We start from the raw sequence: 17,018 nt of genomic DNA, 5'->3' as shown, positions 1-17,018 counted from the left end.
ATTAAGGCCACACTTCCCAAACAACTTTATTTCAAGGAACACCTGGGCTGGGGGTACATCTCCCACCCATAGATATTAAGAGAACTGACTGTTAAGGGTAAGGCATCTGGTTTAACAGGGAAGGCATGGAGGCCCAGAGGGAAGTAGGAAAGACGTGCCGGTGCCTGTTCCCTGTGCTTCTCTGCAGTTTCCTGCCCTCAGCCTTACTGAAGTACAGAGAGAAAAGACAAGGGGGAGGAGCAGAGAGAGACAGGAAGGAAAGAAATCAGAGGGGAGGAAGGAGTGTAAGACTTCTGGGTCAGATCTTAGAAGAGGTGACCTATGACGGTGCTGGCCATGAGCGCCGGTGGCACCAGTGTCCTGGGAAATTATAAATGGCCCATTCTTCCACCCAGTACAAGTGTACCTATAGAAGATTAATGCCAAAGGACTGTGCAGCTCCTGGAGTCTCTCTCTTTTTTTTTTAAAGCTGCCCAGGAGATTCTGATCATCAGCCAGATTTTAGAGCCATGCATTTAAAGAAATATTGATAATTATTTCTAAACTTACTGTGGGAAATTGTAACATACAAGAAAACAGATAAGAGTATCATGAGCCCCCATATATCCATCATCCAGTTTCAACAGTTAGAAACATCTTGCCAAGTTTGTTTCATCTGTCACCTCTTTTTTTTTTTTCTGGATTATTTTAAAGCAAATTCCAGATATTGTGTCCTCACACTCACATATACATCAGTGTGTATCTCTAATTGATAACAATGGGTTCTTTTGAGACCAGAGGCCGAACTCGGGATCGGACAAGATGGCCGGGCTGCCCCGCAGGATTATCAAGGAAACCCAGCGTTTGCTGGCAGAGCCAGGTGCCGGCATTAAAGCAGAACCAGATGAGAGCAACGCCCGTTACGTTCATGTGGTCATTGCTGGCCCTCAGGATTCCCCCTTTGAGGGAGGGACTTTTAAACTTGAACTATTCCTTCCAGAAGAATACCCAATGGCAGCCCCTAAAGTACGTTTCGTGACCAAAATTAATCATCCTAATGTAGACAAGTTGGGAAGAATATGTTTAGATGTTTTGAAAGATAAGTGGTCCCCAGCACTGCAGATCCGCACAGTTGCTATCGATCCAGGCTTTGTTAAGTGCTCCCAGTCCAGATGATCTGTTAGCAGATGATGTAGCGGAGCAGTGGAAGCCCAACGAAGCCCAAGCCATAGAAACAGCTAGAGCATGAACTAGGCTATATGCCATGAATACTATTTAAATCTATCCGATCATCAAGTGTACATCACTTCTCCTGTTCCGCCAAGACTTCCTTTTTTGTTTGCATTTAATGGACACAGTCTTAGAAACATTACAGAATAAAAGCCCAGACATCTTCAGTCCTTTGGTGATTAAATGCACATTAGCAAATCTATGTCTTGTCCTGATTCACTGTTGTAAAGCATGAGCAGAGGCTAGAAGTGCCATCTGGATTGTTGCGAAACGTGTAAAAGCAGTGGCCCTTCTCTGCTTTTATTCATTTCCCCATCATGGTTTGAGTATAAAGCACTGTGAATGAAGGTAGTTGTCAGGGTTAGCTGCAGGGGTGTGGGTGTTTTTCTTTATTATTATTATTTTTTTGGTGGTGGGGGGAAGGTAGTTTTATTTTAATTTTATGGGCTCCTTTCCCCCTTTTTATGGTGATCTAATTGCATTGGTTAAAAGCAGCTAACCAGTTCTTTAGAATATGCTCTCTAGCCAAGTCTAACTTTATTTAGACACTGTAGATGGACAAGCTTGATTGTTTGAACCAAAATGGGAACATTAAACAAACATCACAGCCCTCACTAATAACACTGTGACTTTGCTGTCAAGTGTAGAATCCTCCCTTCAAGAAAAAGCTTGTGACCATTTTGTATGGCTTGTCTGGAAACTTCTGTAAATCTTATGTTTTAGTAAAATATTTTTTGTTATTCTAAAAAAAAGAAAAGAATAGGTTCTTTTTCTATAACCATTATTACACCCAGCTAAATTATTTTTAATACCATCCAATTCTAAGTTTGTATTCTAATTTCTCACATTTTCCACTATACAGAGTCCTATTGCTTTTGATTGCTAACATTTCTTAAGGCTCTTTTATTCCGTGACACTCCCCCTTTTTAAGTTTTCATGCTATTTTTTAAGGTGATTAGGTCATTTGTTCTGTAGAATAGCTCACATTCTGGATTTGGCAGATTGCTTTCTTCTGGTGTCATTTCACTTGTCTTTCTAGACTTCTTATTAGATTCATTTTAATCAGGCAAGAATCATTCACAGGTGATGCTGTGTGTGTCCCATGACACCCCATCCTATCTGAGCTGTATGAATGCTTACCCAGAGAAATCACAGAGCCTTGAATTGACCTCTTCTCTTTTTCTCCATTCTTCCTCTGTCTCTCACCCGACATTAAAAATTACAGTCCTTCAATCAGCATGATGAACATAAGCATTTGACCATAAGTCATCAGGATTTCTAAAATAGGAAGTGACTTATAATTAGCAAACTATCTCTGACTCAGAGAAATGGCACATACAATGAAATAGGGCAGGTTTGGAGGGCAGCAAAGGAGCCACTTAGGGCACATCTCCAATCTGGAGTGGTGGATGGACCTCAGGGCTGGGGACCCTATAAAGCATATGTACAATTTTATATTGGGGTGTGTACATTATCTTTCTGAAGTGGGGTCAGTGGCTTTCTTCAAAGTCTCAAAGAAATCGACGACTTTCCAAAAAGGCAAAGGACCTAGGCGTGGAGGGCTGAAAAATAAGACTTGGAAGGAACGGACTTTGCTTCAGCTTGCCCAGATCTTTACTTCTAACACTGTGGAATATCACCTTCATACCACACATGGGTGGAAGTTCAGATCATCCGAAACCGAACATGTAATGTTTATTCCTGCCCTCTTCCTTCCATGCACAGGGAAGGGCATTATCAGCTTCCTTGCCACCTCTAGACTTTTTCCCCATCCTCCCACATCCAAACTTCTGTGAAGTGTGTCTCCAAAATGTCTCGCAAATCCATTCTTCCCCCCTTTCCTCCTGCTGCTCCAGCTTGGACCCCAGCCTCCTGCCATCTTTTTTTGCCTCTGGTCTCTCTCCTTTCTAGACAATCTCTTACTAGTTACCTATGCTTGTAAATCACAGACCTGGTAATGCTTCTCCTTTAATTAAAATTCCCCCATGGCTTTCTACTGTTCCTAAAGCCGGGTGCGTGCAACCAGGAGTTGCAGGAAGAAAACAGGAAACCTCTGAGTTCATTTTGCTGATATTTGATATATGAATTACTACTGGTGTTCTCCCCTTGTCAACATCAGGGGGGTCACTGTCACCCAAGCAGTCCTGAAGTAACTGTGAGTTGCTCAGCTCAGAGGGGGTAGCAATAATGCCTTCATTCACTGACTTCCTGCATCTTGATACAAATAAAATTTGACCTATCCTTTGTTATGTGATTTTATTACCGAAACTGCTATAGCTGTGCCACCTAGACACTCTCTTACCTGCACACTTAAACTTGGAAACAAAATATTCTAGTCTGGTTAAAAAGTATCCAAAGGAAGAGTTACAGGGGGTTTTGAACCTGTTTATTGGAAATATGGATGTATCTTTACACCTTCCCAACTAATTGAAATCAAAGAAGATTGAAATTTATTAGCTAAGTTTAGACAAAAACTTTTGCATAGTTGATAGCTGGAAATGAAATTTAATTCATTATGAATAAGGAGGCACAACGATTTTTTTTTTTCTTTCTCTCCAACTTCTATTGTTTTTCTATCTTCTGTAGGTATCTTTTCCAGCTCAGTCAAGGATCACAACAAAGTGAATTTAGAATCAGACTTTGGAATGGCTTTGTTATAAAGCAATAGATGATTTTTTTAAAAATAATAAAACATGTTTAAAATTTTTATTTCTTATTTAGAGCAGAAGGTATTTTTACCATTAATAAAAATAGTTATTTGAAAATATTGCTTGATTCATCTTTATCTGTTTTAAAATCCCTGTATTTTCTGATTTTTAATGTTCTATATAACATAATAGTGTATTTTAATTAATTTAAAATAACACACATACTGTGAGTGCATGCTCAAAAATGTTTTTAAACATGGTATGAGATCAAAAGCCATTGGGGTCCAATTCCAACACGCTATGCAATGCTGTTTACAATTTGAACCAACTTAACTATTCATTCTTGTCTTCTGCCACTATATTATATATATCTCCTGGCCTTCTATACTTTCTAGAATAGGACACATTTTTGGTGTCAGGACCCCTTTGCCTTCTTACAGATGATTAAGGACCCCAGAGATTTTTTGTGTATGTGTGTTATACCTATTTAGCATTTTAGAAACTGAAACTGAAGAAGCTTCAAAGCACAAAATACACAAGCAAACATCCCATTAGTTTCCAGAATGACAACATTAGTACATGTCATGGAGCCTCTGGAGAATTCCACTGAACACTTATGAGAGACTAAGGGCAAGAAAGGCATATAACACCTTGGTATTGTTATAAACATATTTTTTGACTTCACGGAGTCCCTGACAGAGTCTTAAGGACCCCCAGGGGCCTCCAGATCACCCTTTCAGAACCTCTGCTCTAGAACAATGATTCTTAACCAAGCGTTCTCATGACACTAGTAACACCTGCAGAAATGTTTTGAGAATTCCCGCGTCTGTACCCCGCCTCCGGCCCGGAGTTCAGTGCATCTAGTCGTCCCTCTGTATCCTCGGGGGATTGGTTCCAGGACCCCAGAAGATACCAAAGTGCCGGATGCTCAAGTCCCTTGTATAGAATGGTGTCCTACTGTCAGGACTTTGTATCCACGGATGTGGAACCCACAGATACAGAGGGAGGGCCGGCTGTATTGCAGGGCAGGGGCCTGGGCAGATTGGGTTGCACCAGCCCTGGTTTAGAAGATCTTCTCTAAGCAGTGGACTCTGTACTTTTTTGACTATGTGCCCCTACCATAAAAATTTTTTGCGCATGTACTCCCACTGTATGTGGATATGTTTCTTTATAAATTATAGACATATATTACCATATCAGTGTATCCTGTGCTTTGTAAAACATGCAAAAAACCAAGAAATGAAAACGAATTAAGAGAAATCTTACCGTTTTCCTCTCACGCCCCCAGTGAGTCCTCTGCACACTCTTTGGAGACAGCTGCTGCAGAACATTTTGCAAAGGTCTCTACCTTTCTGTCTTTTCTTGGGAAGTCTTTCCAGAAGCCCTTTCTGCCTTCACTCCCCTCAATCTTCTCCCTTCACCAGAATCTGGCAGAGCTCTTACCTTCTCTTCTGCATGAGCCCAGATATCATGGAAAGAACTTGATATTTTGTAAAAGAAATTTTAGGTTCAAACCCTGGCCCTGTTGCCTATTAGCGATACAGACCTGAGCAAATTGCCTCATGTTTCTGAGCCTCAGGTTTCTCGTCCGTAAAATGCTCATTAAATGTTTTTAAAAATATATTGGGGAACTTCTCCCCCTTTTTATCAATAATCAAACTCATGGCTCTCAACCCTGGGGACATATTAGAATCACACAGACAGTTTTTAAACCAAGGCAATGCCCAGATATTCCCATCCTTAATTGGCCTGGGAGGGCACTCTCGAGTTTTGCATTTTTTTTAAGTTCAGGTGAATCTAATATGCAGCCAGGGGTTGGAATCACTAGTAGCCCAAAGAGTCCGATTTTCACAGAGACAATAAGAGGAAGGGCACACAAGTACAGTTAGTGTGCAACTGGGGCAGTTAAAGAGGGTGGTGCCTTCTTTCAGGTGGCGCCTTCTACAGGTGACCAGCTTGTCATCTGAACCCCTACTAGGTGGCATTTCTTTTTTTTTTGGCATTTCTTATCATTGTGAGTCTTCTTTGGCACAAAATGGCATAAAAGCTCCATCTTCCAGAGGCAATATCACGTTCACCAAGATCAGAGATACACTACTGCACTGATAGTTTACGTGAGAACAATTTGCTACCAAAGGCATACAAACACTTGCACCTCTGGTCAAGGCATTCCCTGCTCAGAGGCTCACTCTGTGGGAATCATTCTTACCAGGAGTCCTGGTGAGGCTGGAATTAGATCCAGGGGAGCTAGTGACTGATGTCATGCCATGACACAGTCTGTTGAATGTTGGGATATTCCTGTTTCCAGGTCTCTGACAGGTCAAGTCTTCACTCTGGGCACCGCAGGCATTCTCCATGATGCTGTCTCTTGCATATGGTGCTGGGATGGACCATGTCTGCTTCTGAGACCCTGCCTGTTCTTTGTGTCACCACCTGTGCCTTCTGATTGGTTTGCTTTCCTCTAATCATGTCAACACCTTCAGTTAGGCCACAGTCTGTCTCTTCCGGTGACTTTGTACATTTCTGAACTGCTTTATTATTTAACACACAGAGGGATATCCCATTTCCAAGATACAACCCCCTCCAGTCACTACCTAGGAATCTTGGGTTAAAAGGTGGTAATTTGGAAAATCCATAGAATTTATTAGAATGAGATTTTCAAATATCATTATATAGTTTACTGTATTAAAAGCAGCATCTGGCTGTCAGTCTACACAAGAATCAAAGTAAGAGAAGATATCATTTACAGCATGAGGAATCATAGCAAACAGAAGCATGAATTTCCTAATATTAAGAAACAGGGAGGGACTTCCCTGATGGTCCAGTGGTTGGGACTTCACCTTCCAATGCAGGGGGTGCGGGTTCAATCCCTGGTCAGGGAGCTAGGATCCCACATGCCTCATGGCCAAAGGGCCAAAGCATGAAACGGGGGCAATGTTGTAACAAATTCAATAAAGACTTTGAAAGAAATGGTCCACATCAAAACAAGATCTTAAAAAAAAAAGAAAGAAAGGAAAAAGGAAACATGGAGCCCTGAAATGATTTGAGAAAGGTGGAATAAATCCCTCTCTCACCATCCTCCCCCCACCTCCAACCTGCCTCCTGCCTATAAAACAGTGCTCGTCTATTTATCTGTATCCTAACATCTTCCCATCCTATGATTCCGTGAAAGTCTGTTCAGGTTTTAGGAATCTGGACTTCATTCAAGTCCTTGCCCCTGAAATCCTCCAGGTCCAGGAGTTTCCACATGCCCTCTCACCAGCAGTCTGATGATGGTGAAATCAATGAAATTGTTGGCTGAATGTTGAATTAGTTTCACGAGCATATAATGTTTCTCTGTGAATTCCAGTTTTATAGTTAGATTTTCCAGTAGAATAATGAGTCAGAAAATAGGAAGTAGCTAGCACTTCATACTTTTCCTAATTATCTTGAGCAAACAAACTAAAAATGGCTAGATAGAAGACTGGTGGTTGTTTTATATCTTCTTGAGAATTTCAAGATATCATCAGGTGTGTGGTTTTTAAAGCAGGCACTTTAAAGTAAAAATACTAGCTACCTGTTCCTCAGTTTTCAAAGTATTATGTTTTCTAACTCATGCCTGAAGTTACATTTTATTTAAAACACAGGATTCAGAATGGAGAATACTTTCAAAATAGGAGAATGATATTTTTATCTGAGACTGAGACCTACAGCTTTCCAATACCCATAAACAGACTGGAAAAGAAAGCATGCAAAATTATTGCTGGTAAAAAAAAATGTATTTAATGAATAGATATTTAAAAGGGATGATCTTTTTCACAGGGGAAAAAAAAAAGAATGAAAGAAAGAAAAAAAAATAGGAGTCGTTTTGAAGAGCCAAAAGGAAATTGTTGACACAGAGGCTTCTGAACCTACAGAAGGATCAGCTCCATTGGCCCAGCAGAAGCTACACACCCTTAGAGGCAGCAGAATAGTCTGTGGGTCTGTGGAAAATGTCCCACAATTATTTAACCACAGAGCTAGGAAACATATTACTTAGACTGACTTTATGCTTCTTTTGTCATCTATGTGGGATTTTGTATTTTTGAAGAAAGGACAACTTGTATTCCATGTCTGAGAAAATACATTCATGTCTCTTCCATATCCAAAATACTTTAAAGATCATACCTGATTGTCAGAGAATTTACTAAAGATGTCATAATAATATGGTAGGCATATGTTCCAAACCATTAGGTAAATAGAGGATGATATTTTAAAATATTATTTAATAACAATAAAATGAAGCAGAAATTTTTTTAATAAAAAAAAATTTTTTTAAGAGGAGAAGAAGGGTTAAAGTCTGTTCATTTGGAATCTATCAGCTCTTCTAGGCTCCCATGCTCATCAACAGATTGCTCTTCACCTGGACCATTGTACCAGCTTGGTAAATGGACCTCTTGCTTTCAATTAGGGCCCCTGCAAACCATCCTGTACAGTGAACCCAGTGGGGTCTTTGTAAATGTCCATCTAATCATGTTCCCCCCTTGGGGCCTGTGCAACACCCTAGACCAGGAGGATTTTAGGGACGAGGACTTGAATGAAGCTCGGAGTCCCTGAACTCTCAGCAGAATTTCACTCAACTGTAGGATTGGTTTTATATGGCCCTCCACGGGCTTTCAGCTAAGTCCGAGCTCCTTCGCATGGCCCACAAGGCCCTTTGTGATTTGGACCTGTGGCTCTCTGCACACGTGCATACCCATATAGAATCCCACGTGCCATGAGCCTACAGCCTGCCCCTGCCATTCCCACTACCCACCCCACTCTTGTTCCCCGGCCAACTCCTACGCAGCCCTCAGGACTCAACTCTAGAGTTCCATAATCAAAGAAATGCCTTCTGTCTCGCACTCTCCAGTTTGAGTTAGCTGCTTTTCCTAGGTGTTCCCATTAAACTCTATGCACTTTCTGTCACTACTTTGTACTTGTTGGTTAACTTATCATCAATGTGAATTTCTTAAAGTAAAGAAACTTTCTTTTTCTGTGTCCCACAGAGTTTGGACTTTCTCTTAGAAACAAATATCGAGACAGTATTTGAGGTCTAATTTGTTTATTAGAGATCAGAACTTCATATTTTGCCTGGGACCAGCCCTCTGTACCTTCAACCATAAGCCAAAAAATGAAAAAAATAAAATATATGCAGCTTCGCTTGTCATGATCACCATTAATGACCCTCCATGAGAAGACACATCACCATTGAGTTGAACCCTAACAAGGATGTCAATGCCAATTTACGGGATGTACAAATATTTTTGTGATTTCTTAAGTGGTCCAACTGTGTTCAAAAGAGATTTTTATTGCATAGAATTTCTTAATCAAGGTAGTGCTCTAAGTGTGAATTAAGTAGTTGACCCATACAAAACAAGCCTGAAGTTAAAGAGCAACAGTTTGAAGATTTGTTTTTTTTTCCCTACTCAGGATATACATTTCTTGGCTTATTCCAAAATATCTCACCTTCTCCCCACTCAAATTTATTCTTTGTGTACTCTTTTAACAACATTTTAACAAAACGGCACCTTCCATATTGCAAGCATTGAGTTACAAAGATGAATAAGACAAATTCATGTCTTCAAGAGCTCCCATCCAGAGAAAGAAACAAACCTGGACATCAAAATTACAGCACCATAGAGAAAGTGCTGTAATCAGTCAACATTTGATTAGGGGGAAAAAATTACCACTCTAGAAATTCTAAGCCAGAAGGGAGTTAATATAGGAAATGTGATACTAACAAAACTGATAGGATAGCTGGGGGAGAGAAGATCAGAAAAAATCGCTGTTGACTTTCAAAAAGTGGGAAGATGCAAAAATTGCATTTGCGTTCTGCCTGTATCTACTACTTACACCTATCACCAGAGGATTTCTCCTTTTCTTTTGCTTTTAAATCTTTATTGAGTTCCTCTCAGAGGGGCACTCTAAATAAGAAACTTGCTGGCAAGATAGGCTGGCAAGACATAGGAAATGTCATTTCTAGGCCTTCAGCCCCTATATAGAAAAGAAAGCTTGGAAGGGCCAGAAAAGATGGTAGCAACTGACACTACCCATACACTATGTATTGCGATAACGTCTCTACTCTGAAATAGCCAAGTCATCTTAGACCTGCAGAAATGCAGTACAGAGCTTTCCGCTTGATAGATCTGTGTTTAGTAGGAGCCATATTTTCACATGGCCCTAGAGCAGGAGAAATTTAAAGGATGGTTCTCAAAGGCCCTTCACATTCATTGGTTTTTATCCTTCTAACTGTACTGTATCTGACATTTTTATCTTTTGAGTAATTATTTGGAGGTTAAAGTGTTGTCCTAAAAGGCTTAATATATTAATCTTTCATAGTGGAAAGTTGGCTGCCTCCTGAGGTGAATTGTAAGGTCAGTTCAAAGTGGAGGTTAGTCATTGTCAGCCCTGTCAGGTGGAAAGAACACTGAAATAAAAGACAAAAGGTCTGTGTTCAAGTCCTAAAGAGGCCATTTATTAACTATGTAAATATAAAGAAGTCATTTGACTTCTTAAAGTCAATTTCTTCTTCATGAAACAGAAATTTAACAAGCCTCCCATCTTACCTCATAGAGTTATTTTAAGATTTAAAACTAGAATGGGGAGATGGATGGGAAGATATTTTTGTAAACTATGAATGTTGTGAAGGTCAGAACCCAACAAGGCTTACGGAAAAGTCTGCCAGGACCTTGGCAAAGGGGAGATGCAGACAGGTGAGGAAGCCAGAATTGATGGGGACTCACCTGGCTATAGAACTGGGTCCGAAGATGGGTGGCCAGATTTTCAAGTTATAGTGTCCAAAAGGATATAGTAAACTTGATATGGTATCAATATCTAAGAGGTCCAATTTGCGGCAAAATAGGACTCTAAGCAGTGGTGATTTTCAGAATCAGGTGCTTGGCAGGGTTGACTGGGCTCTATCTGTTCTGGAATGATATCACAGCAGTAGCACAAAGTCCAGGCAGTAGTATCACCCACACTAGCTTGGCACAGAGTAGGCAATCAATATATTTTTATCATCTTGACCAACTGACTAATAGAATAAATGAATAAATATCTGGCAATAGGAAAGCATGTTGCCAAGGTCCCAGAAAAGCCGAATCCAGTTCATAACCTGGCTCCAGACCCATATGGGGAATATCAGTGTTAATCAGGATGTGCTGCCCAGTGACATGGGATGATCAAGCTCAATGCTGGCCAGAAGGAAGAGAAGGGATGCAGTTCAGTGGGCTAAAGATGTGGGAGCCCACCCCATGCACAATGGCTTGGCTCCAACAGAAATTCAAGATGGCACCTTTGGGTAGAGTTGAGCCACCTGGCTTGGTCAGGCCAGCTGGGTCAGGACTAGGATGGAGCTAAGAACTGGCAGGTGCCTGAAACTTAACAGGAAGTAAAGATATACATTAATGTATTGTCGTACTGACTTTTCAAACATGAGCTACTCACCTAAAAAACAATGAAAATTTCTCTCTGGTATTCACAGGGACTTTAATATGGATTCATTTTAATAATTATCTTAATATACAGCCACTAAAATGTCTGTTTTTGAAGAAAACCTGGGAAATGCTAATGAAGTAATGAAAGAAGTAGATAAATAGGTTACGCTCCTATGTTTATAATTCTGAGTGTGCGTATGTTCAACAGAATAAAAGTACACTCTGTTACCATCATACATCCTTCCTAAAAGGTATTGAAGTTATAAATATCAACAAAGTCCAATAGAGTATTTTTAAATGCAATGTTAAATCATAAGACATTTTTGTCCATTTACCCCAGTTCCGGGGATGGCTGGGAAAGAATGGAATGCACAAAGATTAAATCTCAGTTTTCTTCTTCAAGTATTGTTCAATAAATGTTAGCGTTATCAAGAAAAGGTTGGGGCCAATTTTCTCTTTTAACAATGGGAACATACTTGTAACTGGAAAACAGTCTATATCCAAGTAATTTACACATAGCTTCAGTGAAATGCACTTGATAGATAGGGTCATATTGATTTGTGATGTTAAAATCCAATGCAGAGGTTTCCCAGAGAAGGTAGGAAGGAGGTGAGGTGACCTCTCACTGCTGCTCTGGGCACCAAGGCCCAAGCTCTCCTCCTCAGAGGAGGACCATAGTCCAAACACCTTTCAGCCCCAAGTCATATCTGCGGCTCCTTTATTCCTTTGTGAGGGAACAGCTTTGGGCACTTTCTAGAGTGTTCTGTCATGGGCTGGAGAATAACAGTAGTGAATTTCAAGTGATCGCAGAAAGTCGAGTTTTGAGGATTCTCTCATTCTCTGCTCAGGGAGACAAACATCCTGTACAATTGTCTATGCAGCTGTGTTGTCAATACCATAATTCACCCTACCGAGGTTAGAGCATCCTGTGAGGTTTTAGCACAGAGTGTTGATTTTACTCTAGTGGTCTGGAAGAGCGCACACTGCCTGTTAGTGGGAAGCTAGCCCACTAGAAACCTATCACCAGTGGATGCCATCCTAAGAATGTCTGTGAAAGGCTGAAAAACTAGAGTCAATAGGACATCTGAGATTCCTCAGCCCCACTACAGGAGAACAGGATTTCCTCTGGGTGGGGTATGTAGCTTTAGGTAAGTCTTTCAGGTTTTGAAAACCCAGAAAGCAGACATGGGGACCGGAAATTGAATTTATTATTAGACTCTTATCTTAGAAATGTGTAGGGCAAGAAAGTCAGCCCAGTACCCTGGAGTTCCCGTCTAGTCTGTGGATTCTTGGGGGGCACTTCCCAGAAGGTTCAGGTGCCACAGACGTCCCTGCAAAGCCACTGTGGAAAAACTCTCTCTGCTCTTCTAATGTCCAAGGGGCCACACGGCCATCTCCTCAATCACAGGAGGTTTCTCATTCCAGGCCTAGATAAGGCAATTACATTGAAACAATTGCATCACCTTGCTGCAGTCAAGCATGATTAAATAGATATGCTGGAAAGACAGGGGAAGGAGGCTGATTACAGAGTCGAAGGAGTGTCATCTATGGTAAAACACCTTTTTCCTTTAGTTTGTAGCAAAATCAATCACAGGTGGTGGTAATTGCTACAACATGCTTTCAGTGATGGTTTGATTTCTACATTTCTAAATAGTGTTTCCCATTCTTTTCTTTCTTTCTTTCTTTTTCTTTTTTTCTTCTCTTTAAGCGACCTTAAAGAAACTTAAATAAAATTTTGACCGAGGGCGGGTAAAGGGGACATGGAGTATGATAGTCACTTTTGTTCCAGTGTTAATTTTCAAAAACTCCAGATGTCTAATACTGAAAGCTGGTCCAGAGCGCGCAGAGTTAAAGAACTCGCTACCTACCCCTCCTCGGGCTGCAGGGCTGAATCACACTGGGGGAAGGAAAGTCTGTCTCACAGAATTATTAATTCACTACTGTGATTTCTTTCTCTGTTGCTAAAGGGGAGCTGGGGAAGGGGTGTGGGAAGTCGAGTGGGCAGTCAGGATATGTGTCATTTTTCTTGGTTCCTCGCGATTGGAGGAAATTCTGTCTTCTTTTGGTTCAGAAATATTAGCAACTTAACTTTTTTGTTGTTGTTTAAATGTTTGACTTTTGGCGATGGAAGCAACCCCAAACCCACCTCTCTGGGGCTGTAAAAAATACTTTATCAAATGATGTCATTCAGATGGAGCTGCTAAGAAAAACCTAACCCTGCAGGAGCCAGGTCCCAGCCTGCCTCTAAATCCTTGTGTAATTTAAAGCGGCACTTGTCAGGGGAGTCTGATCAGACCTGTTGCCTTCAGTCTCCTCTTTGAACTTCACCTCACTTTTCTACTTTATCTTCTTTTGATGAGAAGTGAACATTAATATGAATGATCTTCAATGCCTGCTCTCTGAAGACCCATAGTCACTAAGAAGTAGTCAGTGACCAGTAGTCACTAAGATACTGGACAAAATGTAAGTGCCATGTAAATAAATGTCCCTTACTAAATAGGCTGTGAGAAAGTTTAGATGATGTGCAGCAACTATTTTGAGTTATTTGGATAAAACATATTCCTCAAATTTGGGCACAATATCATAAATAATGCAGCACTAATTTAATATAACCTCAGTATATTTCATTTCAAAAGATTGTAATTTCTATTTCGGTTTATTTTTGAGAACTTTTTTCCATTTTTAAAGAACTTGTAATATATTTTATTTATTTATTTTATTTTTGGCTGCATTGGGCCTTCGCTGCTGCACGAGGGCTTCTCTAGTTGTGGTGAGCGGGGGCTACTCTTCGTTGTGGTGTGTGGGCTTCTCATTGCAGTGGCTTCCCTTGTTGCGGAGCATGGGCTATAAGGCGCGTGGGCTTCAGTAGTTCTGGCACACCAGCTCAGTAGTTGTGGCTCACAGGCTCTAGAGCGAAGGCTCAGTATTTGTGGCGCACGGGCTTAGTTGCTCCACAGCATGTGGGATCTTCCCGGACCAGGGCTTGAACCCATGTCCCCTGCATTGGCAGGCAGATTCTTAACCACTGCACCACCAGGGAAGTCCCAGAACTTGTAATATATTTTAATAATGAATTAAATAAATAAATAAAACCACACATATTGCAAACTTATTATATGGCAGTCCATGAGCTGGGCTTAAAAAGAATATCTCATTTAATTCTAACAAAACATTATGAGTTAAGTATTATTCCCATTTGACAAACAAGAAAACTGATGTTCAGAAATGTCACACGGCCAAGTTTAAAAATGTGGCTTATCTATCTCAAAAGAGAAATGCTACACTAAGAGGAATGTGTAATATTTTCCTCTCATTTTCAATGTTTGTATTCTTTAACAAAAGCCTCTAAATAAACATTTAATACAAAAAAGCATATTTACAACATATGTATATGTTCTAAAGAACAATAATAAAATGGGTAATTGTATACCCACCTCTGGGCTGAAGAAATCAGACATTAGCAACACTTTTGAAGTCCTTTGTACCCTTCCCCAGTCCTATTTTTCTCCATCATTCCAGAGACTGATGATTTCATTCATAGTATCAAGCCATCTCCCCAGTTAGAAAGTAGGCTTCTTGAGAAAAGCACTTCGGTTTTTTGTTATGGGTTTATGATTCTTTTGTTTTTCTTCCCAGTTTTACCACATAGGAATTTATCCCCAAACAATGTATTGCTTTATTTTGCTTGGGTTTGAACTTCATAAAATGTCTTTTGTAACTAGCTCTCTTCATTCAAAATGCTCTATGCTGATAAGAATGGTGTGCAGTTCCTCATTTTCACTGCCACATAGTATTCAGCTGTAAGAATATACCCCATTTATTTATCCAATCTCACCTTTATCTGCATGTGTTGTTTCTGGGTTTTGCTGTTATAAAAATTATAATAATAACGTTACTGTCTAAATCTCCTGGTACACATGTGCCATATATGTATACAGAGGAGTAAAACTGGCAGGTTAAAGGCTATGTGAATGTTCAATCTTACACGATGATGCCAAATATTTTTTTAATATTTTGAAAAAGAAGTTTTACATTTATACTTATAGTATTTTAGATGTTCCATTGTTCCACATTCTCATCAATGCTTGCTGTCATTAAAAGAGCTTTTGATTTTTGCCAGTCTGGTAGGTGTGAAATGATAGCTCATTCTGAATTTGGTATTAATTTCCCCAATTACTAATGAATTTGAAATTCTTTTCATATACTTACTAATCATTTGAGTTTGCTCTTCTGTGACAAGTCTGCTCACACGTTTTGCTCATTTCCCGAATGTTTTTCTGTTGTTCTGTTTGCCATTTTCTTATTAATTTGTAGGTTGCCTTTTTATATTCTTATTACTATTTTTTCATTACACATATATGTTGCAAATACCTTCTCTAAATTTTTGGCTGGATTTTCACAAAGAGAAAGTCAGTTTTAATGCTGGCAAATTTAATTTTTTTTCCCTTTGTAAGCAAAAATCTTACCTGCAAAATCTTTTCCTTTCCAGAGGTCATAAAAATGTTATCCTATATTTTCACCTAAACATTTTAAAGCTTTTTTTCCCCATATTTAAATAATTAATATCTCTGAATTTGTTTTAGGGATATAGTAAAGAATAGTGAGGAATTTTTTTTTTCCCCATGAATTCGAGGGAGCCACATAGTCTGAAGCAAGACCACCTGGATTCAATAATTAAAATGTTACAGCATTCTCCAATGCATTCGTGCTCCTCTTTTGAAAAATGGTATTTCCATGTACCTTATGGTTTTTATTGCTTTTATGACTACTGACTTTTTTTTAAATTTGGTTACTTTTTCTAACTTGTTTGCTCTTATATAAAAATATATATGTGTAAATTTTATGTGTAAATTTTCTGTTTTAATAAATTCTATAGATTCTTCTGTGTTCTCTATGAAAACAATTACATCATCAGAAGTGTGATTTTCTATGTAAAACAGATAAACAACAAGGACCCTACTGTAGAGCACAGGGAACTACAGTCAGTATCTTGTAATAACCTACAATGGAAAAGAATCTAAAAAAGTATATATATGTATATATATATATATGTGTAAATACATATACATATATATTTGTATAACTGAATCACTCTGCTGTATACCTGAAACTAACACAATATTGTAAATCAACTATACTTCAATAAAAAAGTATGATTTTCAAGTTGTATGTGTATGTGTGTACGCGCACATGTATAAGGATACATTAAAGACTAAAATGTATCCGTTATTCTATTATTTTACCACTGAAAAATTGAAGTCCTTTTGTATATTTATTGCATCATTTGTCCATATACATAAACTTTCTATAGCATATATTTTGATATGTTTTCTCATTTTTAAATAATATCTATTAGATGAGAAAACTTAGAAAATAGGCATAACAAGAAAATCAAAATCACCCATAATTCTACCACACAATTTAATAAAATTCAACAATATATATTTTAATAACCTACTATGTATCCAAATACAGCTATTTATTTCCTATTTTCAAAGATTTTGCTTTCTAGTGAATAACTACTGTAAACTTTTTGATGTTCTACTCATTTGGTCCTTTTTCTAATGATAAATTCATATGTTTAACACAAATGAGGTAATATTGTACATGTAATTATGTAACCTGATATATTTCATAAATAATATATGTAGCTTTCTTCACATCACTGAAAATTCTTCTGCAATATTATTTTTGATGAATGCATATTATATTCCATTATACATGG

At 39.0% G+C, this 17,018-nt stretch overlaps 1 pseudogene; it reads left to right on the top strand.

The window, feature by feature from the left end:
• Nucleotides 1–775: 775 nt before the first annotated feature.
• On the top strand, nt 776–1,258 carry LOC118905224 (annotated as a pseudogene).
• Nucleotides 1,259–17,018: the final 15,760 nt, after the last annotated feature.

The sequence above is a fragment of the Balaenoptera musculus genome, chromosome 12 (assembly GCF_009873245.2).
Source record: "Balaenoptera musculus isolate JJ_BM4_2016_0621 chromosome 12, mBalMus1.pri.v3, whole genome shotgun sequence".
In the NCBI taxonomy this organism is placed as follows: Eukaryota; Metazoa; Chordata; class Mammalia; order Artiodactyla; family Balaenopteridae; genus Balaenoptera; species Balaenoptera musculus.
The sequence above is the reverse complement of the archived record's forward strand: the minus strand, read 5'-3'. Positions and strand labels throughout refer to the sequence as shown.